Source organism: Panthera leo, chromosome B2 (assembly GCF_018350215.1).
Source record: "Panthera leo isolate Ple1 chromosome B2, P.leo_Ple1_pat1.1, whole genome shotgun sequence".
Lineage (NCBI taxonomy): Eukaryota > Metazoa > Chordata > Mammalia > Carnivora > Felidae > Panthera > Panthera leo.
The window spans coordinates 111,574,107-111,598,436 of record NC_056683.1 but is presented as its reverse complement, the minus strand read 5'-3'; the positions used below and the strand labels follow the sequence as shown (position 1 = coordinate 111,598,436).

Below are 24,330 nucleotides of genomic sequence, written 5' to 3'. Positions count from 1 at the left end.
TAGATAAGCACAAGCATTTTTGGCTCAAACATGAAATGGGATTTCTTTTAGTTTTTATTTCTCTAATACATATTTCAGAACTCTTTGGTATAGGATTCATTTTCAGCTTAGATTTAATTGTCACCTTGTATCCTGAAATGTAACGATATAGTTTAGAGATGGGTTTGTTAAACTTTTTTTTTTTTTCCATTTCCATGATCAATCAGAACTACCAGGGTTGGAAATCACTGTCAGTGAGCAAGTCCTTTGGAATATGCTCATTCTGTAGTGAAATATATCTATATAAAGGACATGCAAATATCATTGCCTCAGCTGCAACTTCAAATATCTGGATCCTCTGAGTCCCTCTGATGTTAACTAAACATGGTAAATTAGCTTATATTTTCCAGAGTCAACTCATATGCCTAAAATCACTTACCTTGTAATAGCCTGAAGTAAAGGAAGTTTCGACCACTGGGTTTCAAACCTTCTTTTGATTGCAACCCCAGTACAAAAGATTTAATGCACGTTGTAGATGTTCATTCTCGCTTTTGCTATGTGCAATTCCTGCTGAGACTTTCAATTCAATTCCCTTCAATTCCTTTTTTTTTCTGTTCTAATAAAATGAGGCATAGTTGATTATTTAAAAAATGACTGACTTGTGCTTAAAATAATTTAAAATGTTCATGTTTTAAATTTTAGAATTCACCGTTGAAAAATAATAATATGAGTATGCTGGCAATGGGTTATTCTTTTGCCATTTATTTGTATTAAAATATCACTGAAAGAACTTTAAAGTACTTTATAATCATTACAAAATAAAAGTTAAAGCCAAGTTTTTTCAAATAATGCGCCATCATTCTCTCACAGTGGCATTGGAAATCAGTCCAAGTATGAAAAGGAAAAATATATAAAGCATTACAAATATTGTCAAAGTATAATTTTAATAAAGTTAAAAGACATCATTCCTAGGCAAAAATATAGTGAGCACCCATCAAAGTCTGTTTACTTCATTAATGAGGGAACTGGGAAAATAGTAATGTTGGCTCAGAGAAGGATAGGAGAAACTGGTACAGACACATACACATACACATACACTGCTTTATAGTGTGTGTGTGTGTGTGTGTGTGTGTGTATAAAGAATTATATATAAAGAGTATATATAATATATGAAAAGAATATATATATTTATATATCTTCATATCTATAAGGGATGCTGGAATAGCTTGCTAATTTAAATATAAAATAGGTTAATGTTCTACAGAGCAATAATACCACAACCTCTATGATTCTATTAGAATCATTTATGCCTCTACTGCACAAAAATCACTATTTATCAATCTTCTCAAATTAATGTGTAGTTTATAAAGCCTGTGCCCTAATCAGTAGCAAATAGTAAATCAAACAAAATTATCTTCCCATTTAGAGTGTCAAATATATCTCAGTCAGAAAGTTCTGCTATGACATTGAAAGGGCATACAGAAATCTGTTAACATAATTTCTGAGACTTAGACTATTGTTCTTAAGAATATGAAATGTTTGTTGGCAATAACTAAATCAGATTTATTTTGTGTCTTCAGCCCCTAGGTCAGTGACTGGTCTATAGTAGGTATTTGATGAATACTTCTTTAGCAAAGAACTACGAATTCATATAGGAAAAAGGGGGACTTCTGATGGCATAAAACTCTGCAGAAGGACCTTTGAATATTAGTGTACTCCTTTCTATTTAATAATATTTTTATCTATGCCGACTGCTTCACTCACCAAGTCCTTATTTTGTGAAAATTCTTGCATGACTCTACAGTGTGTAAGTAGAAAATATTTTAGGATACTTTTAGGCTATTTTCAACTCAGCACAAGTAACCTTATCACTCTTATTTACATTATGAAAAAAAGAGCATGCCAAACAGAAATCATAGCCTTAAGGTCTCTATGAATATATGTGGAGGAGCTTTTTCCAAGGTATTTTCTGAAAGTGGCAGTCTTGAGTTGAATCCTTGTAATTTTCCTTTTAGATTTTGCTTGACTGGTTGCTTTTTTGGGCAGGGTTATAGAACTCAATGTAATGTACAAGCACTAGTTAAAAGCTGTAATTGATTAAGCGCCTTATTAAAATCAGTAACAAGACAACCTATGTAGGAATGTACAACATCTCTATGTGGAAAACTTTAACACTGAAAAAATAGAAAGACATACTATTTTCTTGGATAGAAAGATGTAACATTATAAAGGTGTTGTCTGTCCTGAAATTAATCCATACATTTAATGCATTCTAATAACACCATATTTTTTTCGAATGCAGGCAAGATGATTATAAAATTCCTTTACAAAAATAAGAAGCAAGAATTGCCAGGAAAATTGGGAAAAAGACTAGTAAGACATTAAAACATTTTATAATGCCCTAGCAGAAATTAAAACATTTTATAATGCCCAAATCGTACAAAGAATGGTGATGTAGGTGTACAGATAAACAGATCAATGTAACCACACATAAAGTCCATACAAGACTAAAGTCTGAGATTCAGGGAACATGTCAAATCAGTACCAAAAAAACTTCTGAAAAAATTTGGTTAGATCTACATCTCATATCTTTAACAACAAGTATCAAAAATTTACGTATAACAAATAGCCCATAAACGTACTAGCTGAAATTAGACTTTTCCCTATAATGTTAGAGTAAGTAAGGTCAAAGCAAGAAACATAATTCAGAAAACATTTACAAATTTGATAGCATGACAAGTTACACATTTCTGTAAGTGGGAGATTTGCATATGCATATAGTTCTCACAAAATGTACAAAGTATATCTGAAAGAATTCACAATAAACTAGTGAGTTCTCACTCAAGTTTGTGCAGCTTTAAAAGAATGCAATTGAGGAGGGAGTCATCATCAACCTGGCTTATTTCTTTTAACATAATGTCCTCAAGCTTCACCCATGTTGTAACATAGATCAGCATTCCCTTCCTTTTTAATAATATTCCACTGAATGCATAGATCAAATTTTGTTTATCTATTCATCTGTTAGTGGACATTGGGTTGTTTCCACCCTTAGGAAATCATGAATTATGCTTCCACGAACATAGGTGTACAGATACCTGTTTGAGATCCTGATTTTAATTCTTTGGGGTATATTCAGAAGTGGAATTGCTGGATCATAGGGTAGTTCAGTGGCTGCAAGACATTAAGTCAGTGGTATGGAGACCTTTCACCATATATCCATTCATTCTTTAAATCACTTATGATTGCATCTTTAATCTGCAGTGTAACCAAGACAACTCAGGTCTGAAAGAAAAACTTCCTTCTTAGCACGCTGCTATGCAACACCCTCTTTCAAGCTGCCTGTTGGTGTCTTTACACATAGTTACAAAGGTTTCCTCCTCTTTACATTATATGCCCTATTCTAACCTACATAACCAGATGAAGAAGGAATGAAGAATATTCCTACAGGTGAGCTATCCCAGAGGTGGGAGCTCATGGCATTTTCAGGAGTTAAAATTATAGGGAAGGGAATGGTGGAAGAAAAAGATGGAGAGGTGGGTCACGACAGGGAGGGCTCTATAATCTCTGTCAAGGGGACTAGGAACTGTAGAGGGTCACTGAAGGGGGAATGCAGTCATCTGGTCTGCATTTTAGAGAGATAGCTCTGGCTATAGTGTAGAAAACTGATTGTTTGAAGGGGATGGGGAGGCAGCAATTCCAGAGGCAGTGAGGGGCTGCTGTGAAGTGGACTGTACATATGCTATAGTATAGCAGATTATAAAGTCTGTTTCATTAACACCTTGAAACAGTTTTCCTTTCATTTTTCATCACAGCTAATTAGAGCTCACTGATTTGCTGCACACTATGAGGCAGAACTGTTCTAACACTATTTCATATATTTCATTTGTACCTTGCAGTAACCTCATCGCATTGATAACATTCCTATCCCCATTTGATGGATTAAAAACTGTCACTGAGGTTCAGGACCATGCCCAAGTTCATATGGTAACTGATGGAAATGGAGTGTGAACAAGCACTTGGGTCCAGAACTACCGCTCGGCTGCAGTGGTTCCCTGTGGCCCCAGGACTCCAGTGATGACACTTGAATGTCTTCTCTGATTCCCATGATTTTCAATTTCAACCCAACCAACCACACTTCGTCCAGAGTTCTGTGCATAAAACACCACTTTCATCACCTTGCTTGTTTGCCTTGTATTGTAGAGTGGCTCCCTCCTGCTCATCCTGAAGTTTTCTTTAGTTATTTAGCGTCTGTCCTATGCCCCAATCTTTGTTTATGGATGGGCTTCTTAGTCCTTTAGGTATATTCAAATTCAAATTCCCCAACAAGGGTTCCCATTTTCATGAAATTATGAAAATTAGACTTATTGTCTAAAGTTTTGGGTGGCTCAGTTGCTTTAGCATCCTACTCTTGATTTTGGCTCAGGTCATGATCTCAGGGTTTGTGAGTTTGAGCCCCATGTTTGGGCTCTGTAATGACAGCTCAGAGCCTGCTTGGGATTCTCTCCATTTCCTTCTCTCTTTCTGCCCCTCCCCTGCCTGCATTCTCTTTCTCAAAATACAACGAAACTAAACTAAACTAAACTTAAATTAAATTAAATTAAAAAGTATGCTATTCCATTTCTCACCAACTAAAGTACTCAATATTAAACACTCCAGAATGTAATTATATATTATCTTGATTTAAGTTGTGTACATTAGTCCCATCTCCCTCTTTTAGAGTTTTTAAAATTAGTATCTCTGTCTAGCTTCTTTGTATTCACTTCAGCCCTTAGTGCAACCTGGAAACCAGACATGCAGTAGGAAGTCAGAACATACCCACTTAACTGAAATGCCTTTCCTTATGAGCTATTGTTAGATTGAGATTTCCCAAACTTGGCTCCCAACTCCTTCTACGAAAACAGGTCTCTTTATATTTGGGGAAAAATTAGTTAAACATATTTAAGCAAGTTTTTCAGGAACTTTCATATGCTAATAATGAAGTGGCAGAATAAATTGTATTTGGTTTCACCACAGGCCTCCCTCGCCTTTGGTAAACCATGATATAAAAATAGCAATAAGGATTAGTAACATTTATTGCATGTGGACTTTATTTCTGATACTGTGTTAAGCCTTTGCCATGCATCATCTCATTGACTACTGTTTTCATCTCATGGAATACTACTACTTTCAGAAGGATAGCTTGGAAGAAGCTCATTCCAATACATTCATAAAGAACTCAGGTTGTAATTTTTATTTGCATACTCTTTTTTGTCCAAGTCCAACTAAGTAGAATATGGAGAATCATCAATGGCACCACATTTGAAAACAGAGTATATTTTTAAACAAGTTGCAGTGTTGGGAATTCTTGGCTCAGACAGTCATTTTTCCTTCCATATATATAATGCCATATAAATCCTTCCCAGATCTTTGGATATGATCACAAAGACTTTTAAATCTAACTGAGACCAAGAGTCCTTCCATTTTTTAACCTTCTTTATCCTCTGGGATAACAAAGACTTGTGAAAGGGCATAAAGGTTGTCTTCAGGCTTCAGCTGAGCTGTCCACCTTTCATTGACCGTCAAAACTATTGGCTCTAATAAATGTGAGTTGGCCTATGTTTCTGAGATGAGCTGTTCAGAAGATAATATAGTCTTCATTTAGCCAAAAACACAAGATAAATCATATAGGTGGGATAACAGTAAGGGGAAAATAATGTCATTGACTTGGAATTTAATAATTTGTCAATGTTTAACTTTTCTTAAAAGTCTAAAAGAACTATGTAGGGTATGAAATTCTCTTAACTTGAATTTTTTCTGTTTTATCTTTACATGGATACAACAAGATCCAAAGTTTCTAGTCTATTAGGGGCATATATCTACCTGTAAAGATGGAGAGCCAAAAATTTTAAAAGGGTTCAGAAATATGGTGAATCTGTTGGTGACGAGGATAACAAAAATGTTACATCTAAAAGCATTTGTAGCAGGCATCCAATTCAATCTCTTTTTATGTGAAGATTTTATTTAGTGACATGACAAATTAGTAGGCAAGATATGCCGTTTATCCAGTGGCCTTTTAATAACTATCTGTTTGGGCAGACTTTACTGGATGATGAAGTGATTTTAAAATAAATATTCATTACCAAAAATGTCCTAAATACTACCCATGATATGTAAAACACAAGGCTTTCTGACTGCAAGTAACACTGACATACAGCAAAAAAAGAGTACAAGAATGGATAAGATAATCTCAGCCATGACAGAAAAATATTTCCCTAAGAAGACATTCAGATTCTCTGTGATTTTTATCATGATGAAAACTTTATGTTTTCACCATTACAGCACTAAGTTAACTGTGATCTATATTTTTTACAATGTATATATCTGCTTCTATGCACTTTTGAGGGTTCTGTCATGTTCCAACCAATATAATCATTCCCTTTTCTGGGTCACCATGTTGAGATGTTGTATAGGTTCTACCATTCAGAATAGTCCTACTCCTGCCTCTCTAGGAGAGATATGTTTTTGAGATTTCATGACATGTGACTATAATGAAAGTGGTATTAGATTTCCTATTTGTTTTCTTCTCATAACAGCTTTTGCCTGTTTTTTTTTTCATTTGTTTGTTGTAATTGGTGTAATTCAGTGGTCATTTAGTATAACTCATTTACAATTAGTAAAAGCTACTATCAAGTGCAACACAAAGTATGCTTAATGAAGAATTCAACATGTTTTTGCAAGAAGTTTGTAAAAACTTCAGGATGATTATTAGCCAATTATCAAGGTGAGAATTGGGACAATCAATAAATAAGAAGTGCCTACTGTATACCAGATCTCCATATACCTTATGAAAAACAGGGTACCAGGAAATAAAACAGTGAAACAATCTTTCTGTAGACCAACAACTAGCATGCCAAGTGCTCACTGAGCTCTGTGCTTCAGTTTTGTTAGTTTTTACAGTATGTCCATGCTCACATCTGCCCCATCCTTTCCTGCCAGGTCCCTTTCTTCACAAATGGGCAACAGCATGTCTATACTCTGAGGGCTCTAGACTGAGAATACAATTCAATCTGCTTGCTTGGCTACAATGATTCATGCATGGCCAACCTTTCCACTTCGTCTCTCTGCCATACATCACCTAACATGCAGTAAGGTCACCTGACACACTCAATATTGTATGAATAAATAAATGACTTCTTTGAAACTTTCCCCTACTTCAAGCTTTCTTCTCCTTTTAGGTTTCTGAAAAATGGAAGGTGTATTTTTTTTTTATTTTTTTAATGTTTATTTATTATTGAGAGACAGAGAGACACAGAACATGAACAGGGGAGGGGTAGAGAGAGGGGAGATAAGAGTCTGAAGTAGGCTCCAGGCTCTGAACTGTCAGCACAGAGCCCGACGTGGGGCTCAAACTCATAAACCGTGAGATCATGACCTAAGCTGAAGTCGGATGCTTAACCGACTGAGCCATCCAGGCGCTCCTGAATGGGAAGGTGTATTATCCATCCTGCCCTACTTTACTATATATTCTCCCTGAACAGTTTATATGGCCACTTGGTTGGGTTAGGGAGAAAAGAATTTAGTAACAGACATTCTGACTATTTCTTATACATAAATTTAGAGATGCACAATTTTCCCTTAGTGTGGGGACAAACATCTTTAAAACAGAATGCTGAAGATTTTAAAAATACCTTTATATTTTTCTTTTTCAGGACTAAATATAAAATTATGAAATTTAAAATAGGAATATATTATTAAAATTTGGCTTAATTACTAGTGTTATCTGTTTCTTTCTTTTTTCAACTTTGAGGCACGGTAGCAATAAGAAAAGAAAATATTTGGAAGAAATAGTATATAGCTTACAGTAAATGTTGAGAATTTTACTTTATATAAACCATATGTCCTATCTCAAGACAATTATTTTTCTAACTCTTTAGCATTGTATTTCAAACCAAACTTGTTACACCTTTTTGTTACTGAATTCTAGGAAAAAAGTGCCAGACATTAATATCTCAGCTGGAACAATCAAGACCACATATTATTGAGGTTTCTTATTAAAAGTGGCATTTTCATTAAAATCCCCTTCTTTGCCGTGAAAAGCCATGATGATATATTATCTATTTTCAACAAATGTGCTGCAGAAAGTGCCTAGGAGGTAATAACACAGTTTAAGGGAAAAAAATTAAATATGATGGCTAGCCAAATGCAATTTACACATTTGTGGTTTTTTTTTGTGGCAAGTCATACATCTTGTAAAAAGGCATGCACCTGAGGCATGAATAGAGGAAAAAAAAACAGTTTGTAATATTACAAAAATCAAAATACATCAAGAAGAGTTGCACTAAATCCAGATATTTTAGTTCACAAAAATCCTAAAGCAGAACCAAATGAATCTTAAATGATACCTTTTTATCTTTCTTTCAGGTAAAAACCTGTTAGTTTTTACTCTCCTGTCCCTAAGGTGTGTCCCTGGAGGTATTCTCCCTTCCTCCCTCTGATCCTGCAGGAGTGGCTATGAGCCTTCCAGCTGCAGTGAAGGGGCGGAGCTAGGATCCAACAGGTCACTCTCCTTGAGGGTAGCACAGTGAGCCCAGATACTAGGTGGAAAACACAATGTTGTCATTTACAAGCTTTTGGACTCTGTAGCAATCATCTCATCTCTCTGTGCCTCATTTTATTCTGCTGTAAAAAGAATGAGGAAAGTGAAAACACGTCTACACACTCGTCTTTCCAAAATAACCCACTGATATTCTAGTGTCCACCTACTCTTTCCATACTTTAAATACAATGGCCACAACCACAACAAAGAGGTGATACCTACCTATTCCCCAAGCAGCATCCCTAGTTTTCCAGCTCCATGATGTGTTGCCACAGCTCCTGTCTCATCTCCACTTCTAAATTCTCATCATTTTCAAAGTCCAGCTAGGAAGCTACTGCGCTGTGGCACCTTCTAAACCTCCCACACACTGCTCTGGGCTGGAAATGATTGCATGCTTTGAAAAATTCTCCCCGTATGTGATCTATAACTCACTGAAACACTTATCCTTTTCTACCTCGCAATCATGCACATGTTTTTATCTCTCTGCTGCATTATAGGTTCTCTGAGGGCAGTGCCATGACTTATTAATCTTTATATCTTCTGTGGTAACTACCATAGCCTTGCCGGTAGCAGGAATTTAATTAATGTTTATTGTGTCAATGAATATAAAAAAAGGTTATCTATACTATTTTATTCCGTAGGAAGATAAGATGATATAAGATCAGAGATGTGAAAGCCTTGGGAGCGTAAAAGTTTTATTGAAATGAAAGGCTTGATGGCTGGAATACTATACAGGCACATTTGACAAGGGAATAAAAATCCTTGAGGGTTATTCACAACTGACAGAACTCTGAGCTGTGACTTGGCTATTAAGGAAATTCCTGGGCTACAAGTGTAGCTTTATGAAAAATTGAGATAACATACTTGGAGAACACTGGAGGAAGTAAAATGCCAAAGAGAACAGCTTTTTCAGAGCTGTCAAGACATCTTAATTTGTTTTTGTGCAGAGAGACTTGTCAAACTGCCACTAACTATCTGGCCTCCTTGTCACAGCAAAGTTTCTATACGTTGTGCCAACTTCACTTTCTTCATAGCCAAAAAATTTCACCAAAGCGTGACAGAGCCATTGCACGCCAACTGCACGCTGAAGTTGTCCATGGTTTGACGCCATCCCTGCTGCAAAGTCAGAGTAATTAGGGACGGATTCTGAAATGCTGAGGCCGACCTTTTGGTATGAAGGCCTAAGCCAGGTAGAAGGTCACAATAGTTCTCAGAGGTGTCATCTCTTGGAATCGTTCAAAATTTGCTTTATTTGGAAAGAATCAATGTAAAGAGATTGAGATTACAAAGGATAAGCAACCAAGACCTTGTTTCTTGAAGTGTGGTCTGCAGATTAGCAGCCTTGACAACACCCTAGGACTACTTAGAAATGCAGGTTCTCAGGCCACTGTCCACCGATACTTAATGAAACTATGCATTTTTAAAGAATTTTTTAGAGAGAGAGTGTGTGAGTGGGGTGGCGGGGAGGGGGCAGAGGGAGAGAGAGAGAGAATCTTAAGCATGCTCCACACTCAGCACAGAGCCCATCTTGGGGCTTGATCCCAAGACCCTGGGATCATGACCTGAGCTGAAATTAAGAGTCAAATGCCCAGCCGAATGAGCCACCCAAAAATCCCAATGAGACAATACATTTTAATAAGATCCTAGGTGGTTCATAATCACATTAGACTTTGAGAGGCACTGCTCTAAGGCAAGAGATAGTCAAAGAAGAACAGCAACAATTTTTGTATGGTTACAAAAGTTTTTAAAAATATAGAAGCAAAATTTCCCATTCGATTAATCAATTAAGATTTTTTTTTAACTTTTTAATGTTTACTTACATTTTAGAAAGGGTGAGAGATAGGTATAAAGTGTGTGACCAGCGGAGTGGCAGAGAGAAAGGGAAACATAGAATCCGAAGCAGGCTCCAGGCTCCGAGCTGTCAGCACAGAGCCCTACGCGGGGATCGAACCCACAAGAGATCATGACCTGAGCTGAAGTTGGACACTAAACCGACTGAGCCATCCAGGTGCCCCAATGAAGATATTTTTAATAAAAAAATACCTTTCAAAACTAAAGAAAATAAAGTTGTATAATTAAGATGGAAACAAAGGGGGAAATAAACCCTGACCTTAAGATACTGCTTATGATAATCAATGTACTTCCTTTCCAAATGTTGTCATCTGGATACAGAATTAATGAAAATATATAAGTACTTGTTCAGAAAACCCCAAGTTAATCATTAGATATGGTGGCTTCCTGCTTCTTTCTAGTCATTTATAGTTAATAGGCATTTATTATAACATCATCATAAAGCTTAGAATTAACCAATGACTAGAGAATATTACTAACATTGCAAGTATAGCGAAATATTTAAAATCCTAAGAACAATATTTTCCATAATATTAGTAAGAACAAAAGGTTTTGGAAAAATATTCACATGATGATTTCTCTACTTTTTTATTTTACTAATGCTAATGCTAATTTTCATTTTTTCCTGAAGAAAGTTCAAACATGGATTGCAAAATCAGGTTTTCCCTCAATCAAAGCAACACTCATAAGAATAAATATGTGTCTACTTAAAACATACAAAAGACTTTTAGAATCAAATGACTTTTAGGTACTCACATTGTGTTGTTTGGAGTTCAGTTCAAAATTAAATATATTTTTGACTCTTCGTTATATATTGACTTAAGTGGAATTCATGAGTCACTTCATTATAATTTATCTGTCATTGTTTTAGATATATTTACAGAGATTTACACATTAGTTTATCAAATTGCACATGTGGTATTCTCCCAACAATTATCATACTAAGTTCATAAGAATCCTTACTAAAAGGCCACAGATTTAATAAAAGCCATGTATTCACATTTTAAAATGCAATGTAAATTTTTTTTAAATTAGAATCTTTTTATACTTGAAATATTGCTCCTTATATTTAAAGGTGCTTGTCAATATTCTTGTGAATTTGAATGAGTATATTTAAAAAGATTCAATGTTAGTGCTAATACAGAGGAGTATATTTTGAGTTATTCACTTAATAAACTTTCATTTAGCAACTGATAGGTGATAGGCATAATCCACAGCTTTAAGAATAGACAATATTCTTAAAGACAATAAGATAATATTCCTCATCTCATGGAGTTCAGTCTTGTAGGGAAGAAAGACAGCTAAAGCAATGTGATACCAGGCATTCTACATTATAAGAGACATAATAAAATAAGTGTTAACCATGATGGAGTTTGCTGTCTAAGGACTGGTCTGTAGAAATCAGAAAAGTTGTGATGGGGTGGATTTTGTATAAGTAGAGACTGAGACTGGGATTCTTGACAAAGTGATTTCTAGAAAGAGTGTTCTCAGGAAGGGGAGGATGGGGGAAACAGAAGAGGAGAAGGGAAAGCTAAGTATGGATGTGGTCTCATCAGAAGAAAAGTTTCAACCTGGTTTGGGGTGGGCAGTGGGGGGGGCTTTTATGTTGGTTCCCCCTAGAAACAAAAAGATTTATCAACCGATCAGTGTTGGTGGGGGAGGCAGTGGAAAGGCTCTCTCTAGGAGGATTCATAGGATTGGTAATATTGGAGTTTATCAGGGGGAAAAAAGAAGACCAATCCAGCATAGGAGACAGTATAAGGTGGAGAGATGCAGAGATGTGAAATAATACTCCCTATATGTAATGGTCAAGGGATTTCTAAGAAGTACAGAGAAAAGATCATTCCAACTGACAATTAGCTATTAACTATAGAAATTAGTTCATGTAATGTTAGCAGACTAAACCCAGAGGACATGCTTCTTGATCATTATCAGTCAATTATATGATAGCACGTCTAATATGGTTTGAATGTTCATGACAAAACCTATTTCAATTTATATTACTCTGAATCCACAGGAGTATTTCCCAACTGAGATAATGCTCAAAGTGTATTTCTTCTTATTATCATTTATATAATGCAGAAATAACTCTATGACATTTCTATAGGTTAAACTTGTCATATTCCCTGACTTATTTAATTCATCTGTAGGCTTAATGTGTGCCAAGCATTGTATTTAGGATAAATATGTTTTTATGTATTTCTGATTTAGCTCATTATGCTTTAATAAAGTCCCATTGTAATAAAATAATGTGTGATAGATTCAATCCTCCTTCGAATATTCCTAATAATAATAGCTAATATTTCACGAGTGCTTTTACTGTGTGTTAGGAATAGTGCTAAATGTCTTACATTTATTTTCTAATTTAATCACTACAATAACCCTGTAAATTGGTACCATAATTAACTCCATTTTATTGATGAAGAAATAGGCTGGCTGAGGCTAGTGTCTTGCCTGAACTCGTCCACCTGGTGTACAAGTCTGTCTTTTTACCACCATGGTGTGCTGTTCCCAAGAAGCCAGAAGAACTAAATTTCACAAATTGACCAGAAGCAAAAATTTTCAGTACGTTTGTTTTATTCACATTGATCTTGTTGGAAGTTTCAAGTTACAGTTGATGTACATGTGTGGGTATGGGTGTGTGTATAAGTGTGTATACATGTGGGTGTGGGTGTTAAAAATATTTCTTAAACTATTTAAATCTGGCATCAGTGAAATAAGGTTATTTTACACTAAACATAACATAGGTTGTAAGGAAAACCTATTGGAAGGATCAAAAGGATCATATATAATAAATTAATTAAAAATCTAGGATGCAGACAAAAGCATAATACCAAGACATATGAACAAACATATTGTTTACCAATTAAAATTATCTAGCTAGCCCTCAGAAATTTGATTTCCATCCCAATGACTCTAATGAAACAATTCTCTTGGAGATAAACCTACCACACAACAGTAGTATGAAGATCATGAAAATGTATTAAAATATTTCATGAGCTACAAATGTTAGTAATAGGTTAGTGATATAATCAAATCCAAAGGGTTTTTCTTCACCTTCATTCTCTTATATTTTTACTGATGTGTGTCTTATTCTCTTTTTAATCCATCATTACCATTGGCTTCCATGGTCCCCAGACACCATGACTATTGCTACTACTTCTTATTGTATTTAATCTATGTTCTGGAGGACTTTCTCAGGCAACCATAAGCATGTCCTTATGCAGATGTTCTTTAACATTTTAAGTGTACTGGCTACAACCAAAGTGTTCAACTCATTCTGACTTTGACATATTATCTCTAATCTCAATGACAGAATTTATTGCTTGCATGTTTTGGAATTGAGAATGTCTCTATCATATCAACTTATCTAGTAATTCGCAAATCTTAGATTTATTGGTATTGCTGAACATTCTCTTCAAAGATGGTTACAGGCTACATATAAATCATTATCCACATCTGTGATTATTCTTTTAGGGCATGTTATTAGTTGTGGAAGCACAAGGTACAAAAGCTTTACAGGCCCTTGATTAATTTCCAAATTGTTTTCTTTTTAATTTAGTTTATTTATTTTGAGAGAGAGAAAGAAAGAACAGGAGAGAGACAGAGAGAGGGAGAGAGGGAATCCCAAGCAGGCTCTGTGCTGCCAGTGCAGAGCCCAATGGGGGGCTCCATCTCACAAATCATGAGATCACAACCAGACCTGAAACCAAGGGTCAGGTGCTCAACTGGCTGAGCCTCCCAGGTGTCCCTAATTTCCAAATTTCTCTTTAAAAATTGTGTCCATTTGCACTCATACATAGTACATGCTAGGGTCTTTCTCATAGCACTCTCAACAACATTCTACAAATTTGTTTTATGAAGTGGTTATAAAGTATCCAATTATCAATCAGATAATTGAAATTCATAAACACTAAATTATTGATCAGTGAATAAATAGGAAGGTTTGGAACAATACACAGAAATCAGGGCTAACATACAGTATAATACAACACAGCTCATGCTCTTGAGTAATACTAATAGGTTCTAATCCCTTCTCTACCACTCACTGGCATATGACCCTCATCTCATCATCTGTAAAACTAGTGTAATGGTTAACTATAGGTTATTTTTGGAAATGAATAGATAACCTATGTGTAGCATTTATCAAGTGTTTGGCTTTCTAATGAAGAATCATCATTTAATAAAAAAAAAATTTTATCTGAAGATATCAATTTGAAGGAATTTTATTCTAAACATTGCAACCAGAAATTTCTAAATATATAAAATTACATCTTACAACTTGGCATATACCTCATGATAACAATAGAAAATAAGAAAGCTGCTTCTAAAAAATGAGGTCTTTCTAGAAAATACCTTTACCTTCTCTCCCAGAACTTCAGTTAAATATTAGATATGATCTTCATGACTTAGAAAACATCATCAATTTTGAATAATATAGCAATTAGACAAAATGGACTCCAATTCTTTAGTCTCATTTGCAGAAAGATAAATATAAGAACAAATTTTGTTCTAATGGTATTGCACTGTGTTCTCTTTCACTAACTACTGTCAATTTCCATGTGCAGGGATTATAAAGTAGAAGGTATTCTAAATGAGATTTTCAAACTAATTAGCCTCTTGCTGACATACTCAATGACAAGAAAAATAAATAGTACATCATGATTCATTTAAACTCACAGGACTGAAATTAATGGTGTTACTACTTGCTATTTTACCACAGAAGAGAATAATGTGCAAAGCAACATAACTCTCCTACTTAATACTTGGTTATTTGTGTTTAAATGCATTTTTTTTTCACATTTTAAACCATTAGGTATTAATGTGATAACACAGAAACAGTGAACCATGAGTAAAGATTATACTTTAAAAAAAATCTATCATTCTATACATTTTTTTCTTTCGAGCAAAATTCCTCAACACCTTGCCATATTCATATAATTTCATTTAGAAACTACTTACTTGGCCTCACTCTCCTTGATTGGTGATGATGACATATCAACTCCTACTCTACTGAGAACTGGTTTATTTTACTTTTGTTTTATTTATTCATTTTTTCCAGATGCTCCAAGAAACTTGACTGACTCATCAACACTGATTTTTTTTGTTTTTTAACACCACCTCTATGTATTTGTAGTTTTACTGAGCAACTTCAAAAGTAGCCCAGGGCCAAGTAGCAAAGCCATTCTAACCCTGGCTTAAGAGCAGTAAATATTAACCATCATATAAACCTCATAATCACAAACACATACATTTAATTTTTCTCGAAACATCTGCTCTCCTTATATTTTGTGTGGCCAATTCAAGTTCTTTCATGATTGTAACTCTACCTGTAGCTTTAAGAATGAAGTGCAGGGTCGCCTGGGTGGCTCAGTCAGTTAAGCAGCTCAGGTCATGATCTCATAGCTCAGAGGCTCCTGAGCCCGGTGTTGGGCTCTGTGCTGACAGCTCAGAGCCTGGAGCCTGCTTTGGATTCTGTGTCTCCCGCTTTCTCTGCCCTCCTCTGCACACGCTCTGTCTCTCTCTTTCTTCTCTCAAAAATAAACATTAAAAAAATTAAGAAAAAAAAAAATAAAGTGCAAAGATAGTAAGATCATGAAACACCTGACCTGTGGACCAATTGGCATCTCTCGTAGAGAACGAGAGTTGGAAACACAGTAATTGTCATAGTTACATTCCATGAGGATGTGATGTGAATATGTTATGGATATGTTTGGTGACTCTGTCATCTACATTTTTTTCAATTCTTTAGAGGCTATGAGTGAAATAGGCAAGGCAATTATTGTGAAGTTGGAAACCAGAGCTTGAACATGATACTTTGAGGGTCAAATGTTCTTAATATGAAAAGTGATTGTGGAAGCTACAAATGATATAACATATAACTGCTTAATTCCCATCACGGAGACTTTTAACCCACACAAGGAAGTTTTTTACCTGGAAAATGGGTAGAAATCACAAATAGCTTTATTTTCCTTTTGAAAACTTACAAATGATGTGGTTGATTGTGCTGTTTGATTTTTTTTCCCACTGTGGTTTCTGTTCTGAGCAGATAATATGATTACAGAAACAAAGTACAAATACCTCATATTGCCTGGATAAGGTTATGGCTTAATTTAATTATGGTAATTTACAGCCCCATTGCACAAGGTTGTTAAAAAAAATGTGCTGCTTGCAATGGGCAGTAGGTTGACACAAACTAACAATGTACATTTAAACTAAACTACCTCATTAAATTTTAGGATGCCATTATTCCTTGTCTTATTATTATTCTAAACACACTATTGTGGCTTCTATGACTCATAGAGAGTACTTCATGACAGAATTAATTTTGATGCATGCTGCATTAGTCATACTTTTCTCTCAATTTAAGTGATGTACAATGCCACATATACAGTTGTCAAGTTACTTCAGAAAATTTCTAGTGTATTAGCTGACACTGTCATTAACACCAAGAATATAAACAAACATCACTCTGAATAACCCTGGGAAACAGGAAAATACAATCACTTGGCTTTTCATTTTTGTACAATAAAACATGAAAGGTGTCATAGCAAAAACAATAAAAAAGGGGGGGGGTGAACTGGACCTAGTGACAGGTCCTATGTTGGCACAGTCTTAATTTCCTCTATAACCTTGGCCAAGTACACTTGCTGGGACTTAATGTTCTTGGAACAGATATTCTCTGAGCTGTCTCTTAGTCTTCTACTCCAAAACACCACGAAGGCATTACCTTATAAATCTAACCTCCCATTTCCTTCTAAATATGAAATAGAAACATAAAAGTGAGAAGATATGATCTCTGATACACAATAATAGTCTATTTCCCTTTTATGAAAAGGTGTCTTAAATTTCTAACAATTACTGCTGTCAGTGTTGGAAACTGAGCAATCCAACTGTTCAAATAGATATTCCTCATGGACTTGCCACACGGTCTGCAATTCTCAAATTAGTCACTCCTTGAAATCCCTAGTTAAAAGGCCATGTCGTTTGGGAAGATTAATATATTAAAGTTCTTAGTAAATTAAACTGGTGGAATTTTAAGAGTGGGCATATTTGCATAGCTCAGAAATTTTCTAAAAGGAGGATTTTCATGGACCAAATTGCTGAATCTCTATAATCAGATAAAGGCTATTCTAATAAGACTGGAGTCTCGTTGTCTTGCATGTTATTATGGTTTTCATGCATCGAATGGACCTGTGTATATAAAAAGACCATCAGCTCCTCAAGTAAAGACCTTGAGTGAACAGAATCATTTGAAGCAGAGAATCTACATATATCCAGAATCTAAGTGAAAAATTTAGATACCTCTGGGCACACTGACCAGTTATATTGTCTATTAATGAGAAGGCATGGTAATGTGATGATTTATTTTATCAAATAACATAGCATCAACTCTTTAAATTCCTAGCTTAAGCTAAGACACACTGGGAGTTACTTGGAGGTGCTCAGTTAACCTCTTTGCACTTACTTTGATTCCAGTCTTGAGCTGACTTTATACTTACCCTACCAAAGACTTATCTATCACCTTGGAAAATCATTACCTTAGCTTGAATCAGATTATCATGGCAGTCAGAAATAAGATTTGTGAAGAGATGCATACAGGATAAGGAAATGGTATATCGTGGGCAAAGCAAGTGTTAGCCTTAAAGACCATATCCAGTGAGGAATCTCAATTGGTTGTCTGAGGAACTAAGAAAGAACATGAAGGGATGGGTACATAGGAAAATAGGAAAGGTGATGAAACTAAGAATAAATGTTCTTTTTTCACATTTTATAAAGGAAATGTCCTCAATTCCTTTCAAATAGAAGTTTAATGATTATAATAACAAAAAAAAAATTCTAGAATGTTAGACAATATTAAAATGGGGGTGCCTGGATGGCTCAGTCAGTTAAGTGTCCAACTTCAGCTCAGGTCATGATCTCGCGGTATGTGAGTTGGGAGCCCCGCATTGGGGTCTGTGCTAACAGCTCAGAGCCTGGAGCTTGCTTTGGATTCTGTGTCCCCCTCTCTCTCTGTCCCTCTCCCACTCATTCTCTGTCTCTCTCTCTCTCTCTCTCTCTCTCTCTCTCTCTCTCTCTCTCTTTCTCTCTCTCTGTCTTAAAAATAAACAAAAGTTTAAAATTTAAAAAAATGGACTACACTCAACCCATAGATTTGCAATTCACATCATTGTATTTTATTATAAAGCAGGAGAGAGAATTGGTAAAGCCAAGATCAATATTCAAGCATATGGGAGAAAGGGAAATAAATGTGGAAAAAAAGAAAAATCTCTTACTAAAAACAAAGCCAGACACATTGTATGCATTCAAAAAGAAGAGTAAGAGGTTTTTTCATTACTTTCCCATTGCTGGCATTTATCTACTTCCTACTTCTATTTCTATCTTATAAACTATCCCTTTTTATTGTACAAAATATTTCATAAATGAGTTCTTATGAAATCCTGCTGTTGTAACATTCTGATATTGAGGAGACAAACTTCATATTTCTTTCAGCTGACCAGCAACAGATTTTAGAAGCTATTCAGCACACTCCCTAAGTTTCAATCTATTTCATTTTATATTATTGAAGTCCATACTTTCTTATTACTCTTTATTTCTTATAAAAAGTAAGGGGTGAGTGAGAATAGCCCTGGGTTAAGAGCTAACATGAAGAAGGCATATGAAAATTCAGCACTCTTTTGTCAGCCTGTTAAGAATGAAGGTGGGTCAGAGTCAATAACTAAGGCAGCACTGTTCCACTCAGTTTTATGGAAAAAAATCCACACTTCAGAGAGTCATCGCCCAAGTGATGAAACCTCCCATGGGTCTTCATGGCATCAACCTAGTTGCTGTATATCTCATAGGAAACCAGACCATGGAACAGGAGCTTTGAAATCAACTTAAAGATGTGGTTCCATCCAAAGCCACACTGTATAGATGGGGATTTGAGTAATGACCTGCTGACAGGGCTTTCTTACAGGAGGGCTCAGGCAAATAGAGATCATAAGGCTATGGGGTCAGTCATCTGAGGGAACCAAGGAAGGTATAACCAGGTACCACTCTCTGATGCAGACAGTAGGAGATGTAACACTTAGAAGAAATTAAACGCATAATAGTAGGCTGAGGAAATGTTTTATTCTTTATCTTTATAATGCATGAATGCCCTCATATGTCTTCAGCATGTCATGGTAAATTATCTTGGTTGAGAAGTATAGGGAGGAGGAGAAACAGGAGGAGGGGGAGGAAAAGGAGAAGGAGAAAGGAGTCTTCTCTAACTACTTATCCCTTGTTGGTGTAATGGGTAGTAGAATGTGGTATAGGACAGTGGTTCTCAAACTTGAACAAATGTCTGAATCATTTGGAGGACTGGTTAAACACAGATTGCTGGGCCCTGTCCAGAGTCTCTGATTCAATAGACTCTGATTCAATTGAATCTCTGATTCAATATGCCTATCAGAGTCATTTTTGATGCCCAACTCAAGGCATGAGTAATAACTGAAGTCTAGTCCTGAGCACTGGTACTGGCTTGTGTTAGCCAGAGAGGAATAGGGTTCTTTTGATAATGTGCTCACCTGGAAAGGAGTTCCTTTTTTTTTATGCACAATGTGCTTTATATGCTAGAGGGGGCCTTGCTGAAAACAACAGAAGACACACACACAGCACATGTTCACATGCATGTATTTATGTGTGTATTCATAGACACACATGCATATTTATATATGCATTTATACATGTATTTATGTATATGTTCTCTATCTCTGAAAATACCTATCTTAGAGGGTGTTTATACATATATATATGATATATCATATATCATATATCATATAGGTGTGTGTGTGTGCATGTATGTATTCTATTATCACATAAAAATCCTACCTTAGAGGTTTTATACTCTGTTTTATGGGTAAAGAAAATGAAAGTTTGGAGCCAGAAATTAAATCACTGTAGTTACACAACCAGTAAAAGGAAACAATGGAATTCCGATATAAGTTTTCTTTCTGCCACAAAATTCCTTTTCCTACCATCACCTAAGGTGTTGCTACCAGACATTAGTAATTTGTCTTTCCTACCACCATGAGGGGGTTGGAAACCCAGAAGTTCTGAAGGATAGAGACAAAAACAATAAAAACACTAAATGATAACCCAGCCTTCTCATTACAGTAGGGAATAATTTAGGAACAGACTTGTGATCCCAGATCACTGAAGAACTGTAAGGTTTAACCAGTTACATACATCTTTCCTCATGAAGTAAGTTGGTTGGTTGATTTGTCCTTAAGTAAGCTTGGTTGTGTTTGCATTCCATAAATACAATTAAAGGGAAAGATTCCATTTGATTTGTGCTTCAAAATATAAGTACCAATCCATAATACATAGAATGAACTTGGTTTAGAAATATAGACCATAAATATAAATGAAAGGAATCTTTAAAATAATCCCAGTTCAAGGTTCCTGAACCCTTAGTTCACGAAACCAATGGATCCTTAGGTTTCCATGAAGTGGCTTCAAAGACACAAAGAATTTTCCCAAAATAAAAATATTTTGGCATATGTAAAATTTTTCTGAGAAGTTATTCTGTAGATTTTATCATTTTCTCAAATTTGGCCACGATCTAAAGATTTCAACTGTGCATCCCCTCCAACTACCCCCTTTTAAAAAATACCAAAGATGTCACACAGTTAGTTAGTAAGTACAAGGTGTACTTAGGCTCAGTGACTCTAGTCTGGTGCTCTTGACATACCCTAGCATGACTTCCAATCTAAAATTGCCATAGCCTGTGCTAGGCTCTTGAGCTGTTGAAGATCTCATGGCAAAATGCTGGGGAATTGTCTGTAGTTTTAATCACTATTTTGATTTTTTAAATATGGATGTTGGTTATAAAATATTGAAAAGACATATCACTATCTAATTTTAGTTGATTTATATAGAACATTATTTACAGTGTTTTATAAAATCATTTATTTTTAATATCTTTTTTTGCTACTGTACACAGTTTTTATTTTCTTGGAGAATCTAAAGAATCAAGACTCTCAGGTGGTTTCTAGCTCTGTCCTTATATATATATTTAAAATACAATTTTATAAACTGTGATAAAATATAGAGTCTATATTCTTATTCCTAGTTTATCTTACTTATTCATATTTATTTTTATTCTACTACATGCCATTTTTTTCTGAACTTTTTTTTTTCTAAATGAGTACAAACTAAACAGGTTCCTCTTATTTCTAGCTCTGATTTAAGAAGTCAGAAGTTTAAACTATGTTTACTTTATTTAAAAAAATTAATGTTTATTTATTTTTGAGACAGAGACAGAGTGTGAGCAGGGGAGGGGCAGAAAGAGAGGGAGATACAGAATTGGAATCAGGCTCCAGGCTCTAAGCTGTCAACACAGAGCCTGATGAGGGGCTAGAACTCATGAGTTGTAAAATCATGACCTGAGCCAAAGTCAGATCTTTACCTGACTGAGCCACCCAGTTGCCCCTAAACTATAATTACTTTAAATTAGAAATAAGGGTGTTAAGATATGTCTTAAGGCTCAGAGTTGAAAAGATAAGCTATAATGCTATTTTCACTACATTTTATGGTTTGATTTGCTCTTTATCTGCACATAATGTTTTGTGACTCAATTCCCACATTTCATGGATACGATTAGCTCTTAGTGAAATGTTTGACACATAGATGCAAAATACACTCTCTTTCCTTTTTCTTCCATGGCTATAGCATATGAAGTGATCTTGGCAAAAAATAAAAATTCACATGATTTAAACTTGATAGATCCAGTGCCATAAAAGCCTTTTACAATGATGCAGTTATAATTTATGTTAGTATGATTGAACTGTACTTTGCATACTGCATTTCTTATAGAGTGTAGCTGATTACCATTATTACAGTTATTAAAAACTCATTATTATTCCTATTAGAAAAAAAAAACAACAAAAGAACATAAAGGTAAACTGCTGCCATATCAAACTATTTGATCATATATGACATACTTGTATTTCAACAGAATCAAATGTTATATCAAAGTTGGGCATTTTCCTTCATATTTATGAATCATAGGAGCCAGTTTCTAAGTATAGGAAAAATTCCTAATTTTCTTGAACACACTTACAAAATTAAATCAGTTCTGAGGGTGACAACTGTTACTTTTCCCTAGATGTTGCTTAAATATAGAATTAAAAGGAAAAAAACCCTCTCAAAGATTTAGTTTGTCAGAAAGTAAAACTCCCAAGAGTTCACTAGTCCACACAAACATAAAGTGAAGATTGGAGAAGCATGATTTGTGTGGGCTACCCTTTGGTTTAGTTCATGTTTTAAGTTGGACATATTTTTAGAAATTCAACATTTTAGATATCATTTATCACATTATAAAGGAATTTTGCTGTACATTTTAGAAATACATGGGACCAAAACTGTTTTTAGGGTCAAAAAGAAATCATTTAAACTAAAGTCTATTATGAAGTGTCAAACCATAATCAGTTTCAATTAGGCTCACACAGAATGTTAACGTAGTTCAGTCTTTGAAGGAATCGCTATAGTTAAAGATCTGTCTGCATGTTCATTATAAGTCTAATTTTTGAAAGGTTTATAACTCAGGCAGTTTAATTTGCTTTGGGAAGAGACTTGGCTCTCTGCTTTCTAACCCAGATACATTTTGGAGGGTTTAAAAATATGTATTTAAATTGCTTTGGTTTTTCATGATTTGGCCTTTGCTTCATTATTGCCCCCACCAACCATAAACCAATTTAGACATTCTTTTCCTAATCACTCCCTATCAAATGTTTTAATACTTCTATCTGTTTATATACTAAGGCTCTTTGGAAAGCCTCAAACCATTGTAAATAGTTAATTTTTTTTTCATCTACCCTCAAAAAAACAAATTTTGCTTACTTGGGAGAAAATAGCACCCCTACTGAACACGTGTGATCTATAGAAACAAGACAGGTCTCTTGAGATCCACAGACTTCAAGATTTCTCTGATAATGAGTACATAAAGAAATTTCTCAAAGTCAAAGTAAACTATACAAAAATGCAAGTTCAGTAAGTTATAAGCTGAAAGGCTGACCACGGGTATGTATCTTAACAATATCTGTTCCTTTCTGTCTCACACACTCTTCTCTTTTCACATTGTATGCCTTTTGAATGTACTTGCAAACCTATAGACCTCAGCCTGAAGGAGCTGTTAAGAGTAGCTAATGTTGAACTCTTTATAGTTTTTTTTTCTTTATAGTTGATGAGTGGTAAGTTGTAGCTGGCAGTAAGCCACCTGCTCACTAAATATTTTAAGCCCTGAAATGAAAAGCCTCTCAATATGCTATACAGACCTTCAAAAAAAAAAAAAAAAGCTTTAGTACTTCACTTACACTGAATCAGCATTTAACAAGGTATGAGCAATGTCTATGCATTGTAATGAATGAAAAACCAAGTGACCTCAGAAGCTGGGAGATGGTGCCCAAATCTGAATCGCGTCCAAAATGAGTGTCTTTTTCCCTGCAATCTGGTTGATGCAGAATGCATTAGTCTCTCAGCACTGCACAGCTGTGATTCCATCTAAGGAGAGTAATGCTTACTGTTATGATTTTTGTCTTTGTGGTTTTTTGTTTTTGTTTTTTTAATGTTCTTTCTAATTGGGTTTAGTACCTTTATCTGAATTCAGTCTGCTACTTTTTTTCCCCTTTTTCTTTCTAAAACAAAACAAAACAAAATAAACTACATACTAGTATCCTTTTACATGCCTGAACTGAAAAAAAAATACATTAACAGTAGTTATAATTTCTCCATAAGCTCTCAAATTGTATTCTACTAAATCTCAGTTAAACAAAAAAAATGAAGAAGCAGAATCACCATTTCGGAAAACATGCCTAGATTTTTAAAAATTTTCTGTGATATATTGATTTGAGCAAACAATTGATTCAAAAAAAAACTTAACATTTAAAACTTTCAGTTTT

General features: G+C 35.0%; 1 protein-coding gene and 1 pseudogene across 3 annotated transcripts in view; both read right to left on the bottom strand.

The window, feature by feature from the left end:
- Positions 1 to 24,330, bottom strand: part of NKAIN2 (sodium/potassium transporting ATPase interacting 2) — a 980,716-nt gene that overhangs the window by 297,928 nt on the left and 658,458 nt on the right. The window lies entirely within an intron of this gene.
- LOC122220848 lies at positions 2,791 to 2,875 on the bottom strand (annotated as a pseudogene).